General features: G+C 43.0%; 1 long non-coding RNA gene across 1 annotated transcript; it reads left to right on the forward strand.

The window, feature by feature from the left end:
• Positions 1–1,026: 1,026 nt before the first annotated feature.
• On the forward strand, positions 1,027–14,796 carry LOC118355139 (uncharacterized). Its single transcript, XR_004817008.2, has 2 exons — positions 1,027–1,531; positions 12,771–14,796. It is a non-coding gene; the product is annotated as an uncharacterized LOC118355139 (long non-coding RNA).
• Positions 14,797–15,127: the final 331 nt, after the last annotated feature.

The raw sequence follows: 15,127 nt of genomic DNA on the forward strand, positions 1-15,127 counted from the left end.
AGAGGGTGATAATAAAGGTACACACCTCCCTGGGCGCATGACTGGCTTAGTCAGTGGAGCATATGAATCCTGATCTTGGGGTCATAAGTTCAAGCCACACGTTGCGTATAGCGATTACTTAAAAATAAAATCTCCATAAAAAGGGGTGCCTAATGGACACAGTCACTTGGGTGGCTGACTCTTGGTTTGGGCTCAGGTCTCATCTCAAGTCTGATTTCAGGGTCATAAGATCAAGCCCCGTATCTGGCTCCATGCTCAGCACTGAATCTGCTTCATATTCTCTCTCCCTCTGTTCATTCTCTCTCTCTCTCTTTCTCTCTCAAATAAATAAATCTTTTTAAAAAAATCTTCAGGGACACCTGGGTGGCTCATTGGTTTAGCATCTGCCCAAGGTCATGATCCCAGGGCCCTAGGATTGAGTCCCATATCAGGCTCTCCACAAGGAGTCTGTTTTTCTCTCTGCCTATGTCTCTGCCTCTGTGTGTGTGTGTCTCTCATGAATAAATAAATAAAATCTTTTTTAAAATCTAAAAAAAATACATATTTATTGATGCTGGGAAGGTTGAATCAGCAAATGTGAAATGCTGAGAAGAATGTGTAAGAGTTTCTGTTATTAGCTATTATCAATACTATGCTGTGATGATTGTTACGGGTAAGAGGAGACTGAAGGCCTTCAAACAGGAGATGTCCTAGAGGAAGGTTGGGTGGATGGGACTAGTTCTCAGGAGAAAAGTCTGGGTTAGAGATGAGTTTTGGATTCATCAGAAGTGCTGGATGAGATCCTGGTGGAAGTGCGAAGAGGGAAGAGAAAGATGGGTAGAGGAGGGGGAGAAAGCCAGTGTTGGCAGCAAAATATGAGTAAAGGAAAACTGAGAAGAAAGGAGTCTTCAAAGAGGGAGAAAGAAACCCAGCAGGAAAAAAAAAAAAAAAAGGCATCCTGGAAGGACTGCCTAGAGAGGAGTTTAAACAGTGTCACAGGCTCCCAGATGCCAAGTTAGGTAAGAAATGAGGAAGTCTCCAGTTCTGACAACAGAAGCAGCCAGGGACCCTAGAGTCAGCTGTGTCAGGGTAACACAGGGAGAGGTGTTGGGAATGGGGAATGTGGGCAGCAGTGACTGGAGATAAGCAGCCCTGAAAAGACCTCAGATACAATATGGCTGGAGAAAAGCCCTGGAATCCTTGGAGATGAAGAAAATTTGAGGGAGAAAGAAACTGTGGCAGAGAAACCCAATAAAGAGAAAGGAGAAGTGACACAGATTCTGAAGAGAATAAAAGACGAACCAGAAATGACTCAAGCCAGAAGATGCCTGTGAGACTGAGAGCTCCCGACAGGGTGAGTGCCAGAGAGGACCCCCAGCCTTCAAAGATACTTTGCATCCTGGCCTGTCCATTGCTTCCTTTCCTCTGGCTTGGGTTCCACCGTTGGTAAGTGAGAGTACACAAGACAAGAATATTGGACAGATAAGACTCCATTTCTTCTTTCAAGCTGCCCAACACACTTCCATGATACTTCAGAGAAAAGCCAAGCAAGGTAAGACATTTCACCTTTAGCACAGATTACTGAAACCATAAAAGTGTAGAACAGGATATATCTTTAATTCAACCCATCCATTTTACAGATGAGGGCAGTGAGGATCTAACACTCACAGCCCCTTTTCATTTCAGTGAATCATGGTGTGACACTTCCAGAAAAAGGATGGCAGCTGAGGGAGATAATATAAGCAAGGAAGGAGTGGACAGCCAAGTTCCCTAATCTCCTCAGCCCCGTGGGGCCATGAGTCAGTCACATCCAGTTCTGTCCATATGTTACCTCTAGGGTGTTCAGAGGGGGAGGCTCTGGGGAAGTTTGGAGGCCAACCAGCTTTTCCCACTGCTGGCATTCCTCACTCAGTAAGTTTCTGCTCTGTCCCTGAGCCTAGAGGTGCTGCCTGAAGAAGTTTCTGGCAGGGCAGTGGGGCGAGAGGAGCTGCATCTGATCTGTCACATACTGGGTGAGGGGAACAGCTACTAGAGAAACCAGGACAGAAGCTGCTTTATTTTATTTTATTTTATTTTATTTTATTTATTATTATTTTTTTTTAGAAGCTGCTTTAATTCAGGTTTGATTTGTCTGAACTAAGTAGAACTGAATAATTTGGGGTCTCTTTCCTTGGTGGTTTCTTTTCTGTGGAAAGAGAACAGAAATCTGGTGGGTGGGAACCCTTGTGTTTTTTAGTCCATTTCCACCCCACCTTTACCCATGCCGCCTTAATGGATTTTCCCTAGAGTTTCTGCCCTTCCTCTTACTACATGAAATTGGTCTCACTTCTCTCTCTTTGAGGAGCATTGCCCACCTCACCACCAAATTTTCTCAAAACAGGATTTATTTAATTCTATAGTGTAGAAACACGCATGCATAATCAGGTTCTCAGGAAGAGGCTGCCCTCCAAGAACAATTAACTGGTTCTCCCTGAATTCCCAGAGCCCTAAGCATGGTGTTCTGTTGTGATAGATGATTTGAGAGTGCTAGAAGATTTTAGCCAGTGGTTGGGAAGATTGGGACATGGGAGGGAGAAGCAGGCACAGGGTACTAACATCTTGGTGGCAGAACAAAATATCTGAGGTGATACTAACATATCATTGTACACTTTATGTCTGTTAGCTCACAGAATCTTAACAAGGGGTTGAAGGTGAGGCGCTGCAATTATCCCCATTTTACAGATGCAAAATTGAGGCACAGAGAAATTGAGTCATTTGCCTCAAGTTGCCCAGATAGTACAAGGTAAAGACAGATTTTAGGGCACCAGGGTGGCTAAGTCAGTTAAGTGTCTGCCTTTGGCTTGGGTCATGATCCCAGTGTCCTGGGATGGAGCCTTATGTTGGGCTCTCCACTAAGCAGGGAGTCTGCTTCTTCCTCTCTCTCTCTCTCTCTCTCTCTCTCTCCTCTCTCTTTCTCTCTCTCTCTCTCTCAAATAAATTTTTTAAACCTCAAAAAAAAAAAGGCAGATTTCAAGGCACCAGAGTATTTTTTTAATTAATTAATTTTTTATTGGAGTTCAATTTGCCAATATATAGCATACACTCAGTGCTCATCCCATCAAGTGCCTCCCTCAGTGCCCTTCACTCAGTCACCCCAACCCCCCACCCACTTCCCTTTCCACTACCCCTTGTTCATTTCCCAGAGTTAGGTGTCTCTCATGTTTTATCACCCTCACTGATATTTTCACTCATTTTCTCTCCTTTCTCTTTTATTCCCTTTCACTATTTTTTATATTCCTCAAATGAATGAGACCATATAATGTTTGTCCTTCTCTGATTGACTTATTTCACTCAGCATAATACCCTCCAGTTCCATCCATGTTGAAGCAAATGGTGGGTATTTGTCGTTTCTAATGGCTGAGTAATATTCCATTGTGTATATAGACCACATCTTCTTTATCCATTCATCTTTCTTTTTTATTATTAATAATTATATTATTTATTATTTTTTATAAATTTATTTTTTATTGGTGTTCAATTTGCCAACATATAGAATAACACCCAGTGCTCATCCCGCCAAGTGCCCCCCTCAGTACCTGTCACCCAGTCACCCCCACCCCCTGCCCACCTCCCCTTCCACCACCTGTAGTTCGTTTCCCAGAGTTAGGAGTCTTTCATGTTCTCTCTCCCTTTCTGATATTTCCCACGCATTTTTTCTCCTTTCCCCTTTATTCCCTTTCACTATTTTTTATATTCCCCAAATGAATGAGAACATATAATGTTTGTCCTTCTCCGATTGACTTATTTCACTCAGCATAATACCCTCCAGTTCCATCCACGTTGAAGCAAATGGTGGGTATTTGTCATTTCTAATGGCTGAGGAATATTCCATTGTATACATAAACCACATCTTCTTTATCCATTCATCTTTCGATGGACACCGAGGCTCCTTCCACAGTTTGGCTATTGTGGACATTGCTGCTAGAAACATCGGGGTGCAGGTGTCCTGGCGTTTCACTGCATCTATATCTTTGGGGTAAATCCTCAGCAGTGCAATTGCTGGGTCGTAGGGCAGGTCTATTTTTAACTCTTTGAGGAACCTCCACACAGTTTTCCAGAGTGGCTGCACCAGTTCACATTCCCACCAACAGTGCAAGAGGGTTCCCCTTTCTCCACATCCTCTCCAACATTTGTTGTTTCTTGTCTTGTTAATGTTCACCATTCTCACTGGTGTGAGGTGGTATCTCATTGTGGTTTTGATTTGTATTTCCCTGATGGCAAGTGATGCAGAGCATTTTCTCATGTGCTTATTGGCCATGTCTACGTCTTCCTCTGTGAAATTTCTGTTTATGTCTTTTGCCCATTTCATGATTGGATTGTTTGCTTCTTTGCTGTTGAGTTTAATAAGATTTTGGATACTAGCCCTTTATCTGATATGTCATTTGCAAATATCTTCTCCCATTCTGTAGGTTTTCTTTTAGTTTTGTTGACTGTTTCTTTTGCTGTGCAGAAGCTTCTTATCTTGATGAAGTCCCAATAGTTCATTTTTGCTTTTGTTTCCCTTGCCTTCATGGACGTATCTTGCAAGAAGTTGCTGTGGCCAAGTTCAAAAAGGGTGTTGCCTGTGTTCTTCTCTAGGATTTTGATGGAATCTTGTCTCACATTTAGATCTTTCATCCATTTTGAGTTTATCTTTGTGTATGGTGTAAGAGAATGGTCTAGTTTCATCCTTCTGCACGTGGCTGTCCAATTTTCCCAGCACCATTTATTGAAGAGACTGTCTTTTTTCCAGTGGATAGTCTTTCCTGCTTTGTCGAATATTAGTTGACCATAGAGTTGAGGGTCCATTTCTGGATCCTCTATTCTGTTCCATTAATCTATGAAGGCACCAGAGTCTTCACCACACTTCTAATGATTCCTCCTCTCTAGCCCACCTGCTGCCTGGGCAGCATTTGTTCATTCAGCCATTCATCCCCCACACAAGAGCTGTTCATGTGACCCAGGCTGTGGGCTGGCTGCTGGGGAAGCAAGACAAGCAGAAAAGTGTACTGGCCCTCAAGTAGATCATACCCTAAAAAGAAAACAATATTCTCATGCATTCAAATCATAAGTTTTACTAGACAGCAGAATTGCTTGAGTGGCTCAGGGAGGAAGTGATTAACTCTGCTTTGATGAATTTAAGAAGGAGATGCTTGGAGGTGAAAAAAAGGCCTTGATACTCCATGGATTTGGATAGGGACCATAGATTTCTTCAATATAGGGACTGACTGGGCAGCTCCGGTGGCGCAGCAGTTTAGCGCCACCTGCAGCCCAGGGCATGATCCTGGAGTCCCGGGATCGAGTCCCATGTCGGGCTCTCTGCATGGAGCCTGCTTCTCCCTCTGCCTCTCTCTCTCTCTCTCTCTGCATCTCTATGAATAAATAAATAAAATCTTAAAAAAATATATAGGGACTGACTGTGTCCTTCTAGCCCCTCTAGCCCCACCATTCAGCACAACACCAGACACATAGGAAGCAACCAACGGATACTTGGTACCCACATGAAATTAAAGAATGGCAGAGCTAATCCCAGGCAAGGAAACGAGTTTTTGTACAGAAGATCCAACAGTTCTGATCTCAATCACTTGCAGCTCAGTTATGTGCCTGGGAAATAGCACTTGCTGCTATTTGTTGCTGCAGTTGTTATAAGCTGAGAGCAAGGAACTCCTGGGTGGCTCAGGGGTTGAGTGTCTGCCTTTGGCTCAGGTCGTGATCCCAGGGTCCTCGGATTGAGTTCTGCATCATACTCCCCACAGGGAGCCTGCTTCTCCTCTACTATGTCTCTGTCTCTCCATCTCTCTCTCTCTCTCTCTCTCTCTCTCTCTGTCTCTCATGAATAAATAAATAAAATCTTTAAAAAAAATAGGCTGAGGGCAAGGGTGAAAATGAACAATCAGTCTTCCTTAGTGAAGATAAAAGGTGACACCCTCTCAATGTGAGTCTATTGAGAGTGGATGCTCATTTCTCTGTCTCTCCAAGGATGGCCATTAGGCCTGGAGTAGATACAACAAGGCTAAAACATGTCTGTTGAATATATGGGTAAATGAGTGATAAGAGGATAGATGAGTTTGTGTATGGACAAATGAGTAAGTGACTAGGTAAATGGAAAGATGAGTGGATGGGTGGGTAAGTGGGGTAGATGGGTATGTGGAAAAGGAGTCTGCACAGATTTGAAGTTAATGGACCAAGTATTCAGCCCAGAGCATCCTGGGACCTGCTCAACAGTTGTATAAATCAGAAGGCTGCCTCAGAATAAGCAGAAGCAGCCTTTCTAGGAAGCAAACTAACTTGAATTGGAGCAAATTTTTGATACAATAGGGATTTGCTTAGGTTGAGTAAAAGGCTTTAGGAAATAAGTAGAGGAATGTTAGGGAACACAGAAAACATGAACCTGGTAGATGAGGAAAACCCTGGGCAACATTGAAGGGAAGAGGAAGGAGCACTGGCTTGGCTCATGTACAGACATGAGCCAACCCCTGGGAGAGTCAAAGTGTTGCCTTTGCTCTAACTCCCACTGCTGGTAAGTGATTTAGCTGAAATGAGAAGAATATAGAAGAACTTAATTTGTACTTAAGTTCTGTGAAACAGAGACAGAAGAGAAAAGTAGATGCAAATACAAGTCACTAGGAAACAGGGGAAAAGAAGAGAAAAGAGAACAGAAACCATGTGGTCAGAGTAAGAGGGGTAGGAGCTGAAGTTTTGATGACTGGCCTTATCTCCTGGGTTTCCCTTGGAGAGAACACTCATACTTTCCATCTGAAGTCTCCACAATGCTACCTCAGTTCCCAGGCTTAGATTCAGCTCACAGAGGTGAGCAGGCAAAGCGGGGCTGGAGTCCAAGCTATAGAAAGTCTGCCTGACCTTGGTCAAGTTCACATAACCTCACTAATCATCAGTAGCCTCTTCTACAAAATGGGAACAATAATACTCGCCTCACTGGGCAGGTGTCAAGAGTTTCATGAGAACTGAATTGACCTTCAGGACAGGACTTATCCAGTTGTGTCTGAACCAGAGTCTGGTCGGCACACTCCTTAAAAATGCATGGAACCTTGAACAATGGGTCCTCAAGCTCCACTTGAGCTGCAATGTGTAGATCAAGATGCCCTTAAACCAGAAAAGATGCCAGCTTTCTGCCTATTCCACTCTGTTTGTAACTCAAAAACAATTCTAAATGAAAAAGTAAGTACAAGAAAGGTCCTCAAAGTTCTGGTTTTCCTTTCAATACTACTTTGATATTTCTTTGGAAAGAATATTATGTCCTTTTCGAAAAAATTCTTCCCTCATTTTTTTGATGCCTTGACTTTAATGGAGCCTTAAACATGGGAATTGTGTGGGTTCTGGCCCAGAACTGCTACCCCGTGTTAATTAAGTATTACCAGTGCCCCTTTTCTTCTCCAAAGTTGTCCTGCCTAAACATACAGTGGGCTGGGATAGGGAGCCTGAGTTTAAGCAACATGGGAAATAACTTGACAGGTGTCATAGACTTCTACCAGGAACTGTGGTGCAAAAGATAACTCCTCTCCCATACACACATATACCTACTTTCCTTTCTAAGTTTGTACAAGATTTAGCATTTGCAAAAAACTGCAAGCCCCCTGTAAAAACAGAAAAAAGTAAATTTATTTCCAAAATTGCAGAGGGAATAAGCTCCCTTGCTACCACTGCAAGATTAGCATCTGTAATTCATTCATTAGCAAGTATCCATTGAGCACCTGCTCAATACCAGGTATTGTCCCCATGGCAAAGAAACAAACCCAAACATTTTTTCAGATAGTGATAAAAGTTATAAAGAAAACAAAATGAGGGATCCCTGGGTGGCGCAGCGGTTTAGCGCCTGCCTTTGGCCCAGGGCGCGATCCTGGAGACCCGGGATCGAATCCCACGTCGGGCTCCCGGTGCATGGAGCCTGCTTCTCCCTCTGCCTGTGTTGTGTCTCTGCCTCTCTCTCTCTCTCTGTGACTATCATAAATAAATAAATAATTTAAAAAAAAAAGAAAACAAAACAAAATGATGCAATGGTCTAGAACATTCTTTAAAATAGCCATTGCCTTAGGTCTAGTTTCCTAGAAGCAGAGTCTGAGACGGGAATTTGAGGGCTAATAATTATTGAAGGAGGCTCTTAGGAGAAAGGGATGAGGGAAGGCAGGATGGAGCAGAGAAAAAAGCTAAATGATAATGAGACTGGAATCTAGCTTCAGCTTGATCCCAGAGGGAGCTCTAGAGCAGGAATTGCATCCCAGAATGGGCCCTACTTTGAGGCCAAGGATGATACGCCAGAGAAGGGGGCAGCTGGGAAACTTTAGCAGCCAACACATTCAACATAGAGAAATAGTTCTTGACCATGTCGAGGAATCTGGGAGCGGCACAGACAGCATCTAGTGATTCGAGAATTATTTAATCTCAATTTCCTTTTAGGGCAAAAAGAAGGAGCAAGGGGTCCTAGGAAGATGAAGTGGGAGCACAGAACAGCAGGCATCTACCATCTTGGAGAGAACATAGGCCAAGGGCAGCTACACCTGGGAGGGGCTGGCCTGGAGATGCCTGTGGGAATTAGAGGAGGGAAAATTCCAGACAGTAGGGGTAAGGCTGGGTCATCAGGCTCAACTTCTGTATCTTGGTCTTGGCTTGGTAGTTGGATTGTTCTCAACAGGCAAATAGCAGAACTTGGCAATCAATGCATTCAGTTTGTGTTTAGTCAGAGAGGCCTGGAACTTCAACGGGCAGCAAGGGATGAGGGCAAATTAGGTGACTGATTTCAACAATTGTTCAAAGTCTGTGCCAAAATGGGAATACCCACAGATAGAGTGGAAAGGAGATCGTTGCTTTTCTTTTTTTTTTTTTATCACAGTAACTGGACCAGAGGATTGTGAAAATAAATGAAAACCAACAAAATGCCTATTCAGGCAAAGACTATTTATTCAGAGCTTGCTTTAGCAAGAAAGTCACCTACTAATCACTTCCACCTTGACAGATACTTAAAGGCAAGTGAAGAGGAGTGGATGAACTTTATATAAAAGAGAAGTCTTGGGCAGCCCGGGTGGCTCAACAGTTTAGCGCCACCTTTGGTTGAGGTCGTGATCCTGGAGACCCGGGATGGAGTCCCATGTCAGGCTTCCTGCGTGGAGCCTGCTTCTCCCTCTGCCTGTGTCTCTGCCTCTGTGTGTGTGTGTGTGTGTGTGTGTGTGTGTGTGTGTCTCGAATGAATGAATAAATAAAATCTTTTAAAAAAATAAAAATAAAAAAATAAAAGAGAAGTCTTTAGGTGTGCCCTGACTGGAAGCTGTCACAGATGGAAGCTGTCAGCCTAGGGAAGCTGGTTAAGTAGAAACAAGACAATCTGTGATTGGTTAGGGGAGCATAGTTGGCTTTCTCTGGTTGGCCCTTAGTTGGAGGCAGGGACAAACATTAAGGAAGCTGTCAGTTATTAATCAAGTCCTGGTCATTTTGAGCCAGTTAGTACAGGGGTTATTGTTTGCTAAAGGTGTGACTTCCTACAAGTCTGACTTATAGGTGGCAGGCTGGCTTCTTGGGCTGATTATTGTAGTTAATGGATGGGTTTCTTGGGCTGGTTACTGCAAATTGTGGGTCAGAGTTCTGTTTCTGTGTATGGTCTGTCTATTATTCATTTTGTATATTCATGCTCTCAAGATTTAAAAAACGTGAAGTACTTGTTAAGATGAGTACTGGGTGTTATATGTGATGAATCACTAAATATAAATGAATAAATAAATGGGAATAAAAGAAAGAAATGTGAAGTAGTTACATATAGCCAACTACTATATGGTCCTGAAGAAATGTGTTGTACTACAGAGAAACAGATTTTTGAGAGCTTTGTCTTCTGATGGAAGGCACAAAAAGAACAGGATGCCAGGAAAACCAAGTCTATTCATTCATATATTCAGCAATTGTTTGTTCTAAGTTCTAGATATTGTCCTAGGGGTTCCTGCCCTCTAGGAAGCTAGTGTCCAGGAGAAAAAACACAGGTTACCGACAGCATATGAGAAGTGAAGCTTCTTTTGACTAGGCAGTCAGGAGGATCTAGAGGAAGTGACACTCAAGCTGAGAAGAGTCAAGTGAAGGAAGAGAGGAAGTGAGTTCTGGGCAGAGAATAAAGCATGGACAGAGACGGGGAAGTGAGAGGGAGTATATAGGGGGAACACGGATACATCCTGACCTGTCTCCAAGAGATCATGTTTAGGCCTGACATCCCAGGGTAATTATCAATCACACTCCTTCTCACTTTCAAAAGGGTCCTAGCTGGTCACCCTAAATATGGCACGTTTGAGAAGTATGAGGTTGAGAGGAAAGGGTAGGAGCAGAAGGTGGGCTGCAGAGGTAGGCAGCGATCAGATCACATAGGGCCTTCAAGAGTCACCTTTAATACAATGGGCCTGGCCTCAGAGCAGGAGAGCTATATAGAATGAAGTAAAGAGGCATGTCTTAGCTGTTCATGGTGGGTCTACCCAGCTGCAGCCTCATAATTATCTCACTCCCATTTTTCAAGAAAAGCCAAAATCTGGATTTCTCTCAGAAATCTCTCAACTTTAGGCTGGGGGTTTGGGATAACTGGGTGATGGGCATGAAAGAGGGCACGTGATGTAATGAGAATTGGGTGTTATATACAACTGATGAATTACTGAACTCTATCTCTGAAATTAATAATACACTATATGTTAATTTAAATTAAACTTTTAAAAAAGAAATCACTTTAAAATGTCAGCAACTAATAAAAAACAAAGAAGCAGAACCAAGCAGGCTAAGTAAAATCTGAGGGCTGGATTTGGCCTAAGGGTTGCCAGTTAGAAATCTCTTTTCTAAACTGTCAGAAAGGGGGAAGGATTTTTTTTAATTTAAATTCAATTTGCCAACATTTTACTATATTACACCCAGTGCTCATCCCATCAAGTGCCCTCCTCAGTGCCCGTCACCCAGCTACCCTATCCCCCCATTCACCTCCCCTTCCTCAACCCTTTGTTTCCCAGGATTAGACATGTTTCATGGTTTGCCTCCCTCTGTAAATTTTCCCACTCAGTTCCCCTCCCTTCCCTTATAATCTCTTTCACTATTTCTTATATTCCACGTATGAGTGAAACCATATGATAATTGTCCTTCGATTGATTTATTTCACTCAGCATAATACCCTCTAGTTCCCTCCACATCGAAGCAAATGGTGGGTATTCGTTTTTTCTGATGGCTGAGTAATATTCCATTGTAGTCATAGATCACATCTTTATCCACTCATTTGTCGAAGAACATCGTGGCTCCTTCCACAGTTTGGCTATTGTGGACATTGTTGCTATGAACATTGGGGTGCAGGTGTCCCGGCATTTCACTACATCAGTATCTTTGGAGTAAGTACCCAGTAGTGCAATTGCTGGGTTGTAGGGTGGGAAGGGTTTTTTTAAAAAGGGTGGGGAGACTGTGAGTTTTCCCTGGGGGAGGAAAATCCATATCATTTGAAAATACATCTCTGGTAATCTTGAGAGTGAGGAAAGAGAAATACCTTCTAAGTACCTTTCTTGTGCATCTACGGGGAAACAAGCTAGTTAATTTTTCTATCAGGTCATTTAGCCACCGGGAGGGAAAGAATAAATGGAGGTAATCCCAACTTTGTGCTCTCAGAGGCTGAGGTTAAATCCTGGAGACCCGGCAGCCCCGGTGGTTTAGCGGTTTAGCGCCACCTTCAGCCCAGGGCTGATCCTGGAGACCCGGGATTGAGTCCCGCATCGGGCTCCCTGCATGGAGCCTGCTTCTCCCTCTGCCTGTGTCTCTGCCTCTCTCTGTGTCTCTCATGAATAAATAAAATATTTTAAAAATAAACAAATAAATCCTGGAGACCAAACCAAGTGGGTTCATCAGAAAGTTTCCACAGATGGAGAATGTATAACTGAAATCTGTGACCATCTTGAGGATGGATAGAATGGGACACTCCCAGCCTCCCATTTTGGATGCCAGCCATATCATAAGTCCTGACAAGAAGGAGGGAACTAAAATACAAGGAATTGGACTAGCATCACCATCAGGAAACCTTCAGTCTTTACCACAAGCTTAGTTTCTTGGACCAAGTAGGAAAACAGAACTTTTGAGAAAGTTGTAGTATTACTTATAATACACGGGTAGCTGCTGCATTGGAGGCTTGGAATACCAGTTTCATAAAGAAAATTAGAGTTTATTTATCTTTCTTATAATAATATGAGATTATATAATAATAATAATAATAATATATAATAATATGAGATTATGGAGTTCAGGGCTAACCTGGTAGTTCTACAGAGTTAGAATCCAGATTCGTTTTGTCTCATTCTAGCATTCTTAGATGTTACCCTCATCTGCAAGGTCCAAAATGGTGCACCATGACATTCACATCTCAGCAGGTAAAAAGATGGTAAGGAGAGAGGAAGGACACTTCTCTCAGAGGAGCTGACCCCAAAGTTGTTCACTCACCCTACTCGTATGTCATTAGCCAGAACCACAAGGCCATCATAGCTGCATAGGAAACTGAGAAGTGTGCTATTTAACTGGGTGGCTATATTAGTTTTCCATTGTGGCATAACATATCATTCCAAAACATAGTAGATTGAGATATCAACAATTTATTATATCTTACAGCTCTGGGAAGTTCTTTTGTTGGACTTGCCTGTGGCTGCAGTCATCAAATGGCTGGACTAGACTGGAAGGGCCACGATGGCCTCAGGCATGCAGTTGTGTTGGCTGTCAACTGGGAGCCTTAGTCATCTTCATGTAGCTGCTCATTCTTTTTTTTTTTTTTTAAGATTTTATTTCTTCATGAGAAATAAAGAAGAGAGAGAGAGAGGCAGAGACACAGGCAGAGGGAGAAGCAGGCTCCACGCAGGGAGCCCGACGCGGGACTCAATCCCAAGCCTCCAGGATCACATCCTGGGCTGAAGGCGGCACTAAACTGCTGAGCCACCCGGGCTGCCCAGCTCATTCTCCAATAAGCTAGATGGGTCTCAGGATGGTGGTTCCAGGATTCTGAGAGGGTAAGAGCAGAAGCTGTAGTGCTTCTCGGCCTAGGCTCTGGAACTCCAACACATCCCTTAAGCTACCACATTTTATTGGTCAAAGCAAGCCACAAGACCAGTTCAGATTCCAGGTGGTAGAGACAGGCACCTTCACTTGATGGGAAGAGCAGCAGTGTCCCATTGCAAATGAGTGGGACACAAGGAGACACAATTCACTGAGGGTCATAATTCTAACAATCTTCCATGATGGCCCAGATAAGAATCCTATTACTAAGTATGAAAATGAGGATAGAGACTGAAGGGATTTATTTATTCTGAAGCAAGGGACTCCAAAAAGTAAAAACAAGAGCAGATTTTCCTGGGTTTGGCTGCTTATCGTGAGAGATTTATGGCCCTGTTTATTAGTAACTTTGTGGTCATGCTAGGGTCATGTTTTTGTCACTAGAAATTATTTATTTTCCAACCCATCATAAAGCTCCTATCTGGCTAAATTCAACACAAGCCTCCAATTCAATGATGTAAATGTGGACTCTGAACCCACAGGACCTTAACTGTTCATTCAAAGACAGGTCCCTGCAAATACAGAGGCCCCCTCCTTTCTTGGGTCAGTGAAGGACTTCCAGAGATATGAAGATCTTTTATTTTTCAACTTAAGGAAGTAGAAAAACATTTTTAACAGATTTTGAAGTCAGAAGAGGAAATTGTGTAGGATCATCTAAAGATGACATGTGCTGGCACCTCCAAGAATACAAAGGACCATTGTCTCATTAGTCACCCTTTAATGACATCATATCGCACTTTGAGTAAAATTGAAACCCCTCATTCTGGCCTACCAAGCACATATGCCCAAGCTCCTGCCCACTCTTCAGCCCCATCTATGTTGCCCTCTGACTGGAACATTCCTGCCCCTACTTGAGCCAGGGGTTGCCTCCCCTGGGGATACTTCCCACACCTTCCCAAGCAGAATAAGCCCTACATCCTTCCTATCATATGATGCTATCCTGGAACAGATATCCATCTAAGCTATGATTTTCTATATTTTGATCAGCCCCATGAAATTATCATTTTTGTATAAACATGTTGGCAATTTCATATGGTTCACCTAATATTATAACAGCTAAATAACAGCCACCGTCTCCCTACACCTCCCTTGTGCCTGCCCTGCTGCAGGGCAATTCCTCAAAAGCCATCAGGACATTAAAAGAGAAAAGCTTTAGAACCAGACAGAGCCAGATTTGAATCCCAGCTACATTCTAGTTCTATCTGTATGACCTCAGGCAATTGGGATGATCTCTCTAAGCCTCAGTTTTCTCATAAGAGAAATTCGGGTATTATTAAATGCAAGTGGTGGCTACTTAGCAGGATTGGTGTGAAAATTAGGATGCACATCAAGGCCAGAGTCCTGGTTACTGCACTGGCAAAAGTATGAGAGAATGGGCCCTGAGGGTGCTCCCCTGAGGAGGAAAGGCTACTAAAAACAGCTATCAAAATTTTATCTTTACACACCCTTGGTAGCAAGTGCTGCTGATGCCCTGCCTAGATCCCTTGTGGACCTTGCCAAGGGAACATAGGCTTATCTGTCAGACTTCCAACTAGCAGAACCTGTTATCTCTTTGGCCACCAGAACCCATTCTCTCCTCATTCAGGTGAGGCCAGAAGTGCCAGGGAATTAATGACTCCTCTCCCCACCAAGTGTGTCTGCCAATAACTGTGGAATTGGTGTATAGTTGACTCTTGAACAACATGGATGGGTTTGAACTGCACAGGTCCACTTATATATGGATTTTTTCAATAAATATACATAAAGTACTACAAATGTTATTTTTTCTTCCTTATGATTTTCTTAATAACATTTTCTTTAGCTTACTTTATTATAAGAACACATAATACAATACATATAACATGCAAATTAGATATTGACAGTTTATGTTATCAGTAAGGCTTAACAATTAAGTTCTGGGAGTCAAAAGTCACACATGGATATTCAACTGTGTGAGGAATCAGTGACCCTAAGCCCCACATTGTTCAAGGGTCAACTGTATACATACTCCAATTCCTTTTGTCTTCAAGAGGGACGATGTTGAGGTTTGCATTCTATCTCCCAGAACTCCCAATGGGTTTAGGCTTCAGGGGCTCACAGTGGTGTC

This window comes from Canis lupus, chromosome 6, assembly GCF_003254725.2.
Source record: "Canis lupus dingo isolate Sandy chromosome 6, ASM325472v2, whole genome shotgun sequence".
Classification (NCBI taxonomy): Eukaryota; Metazoa; Chordata; class Mammalia; order Carnivora; family Canidae; genus Canis; species Canis lupus.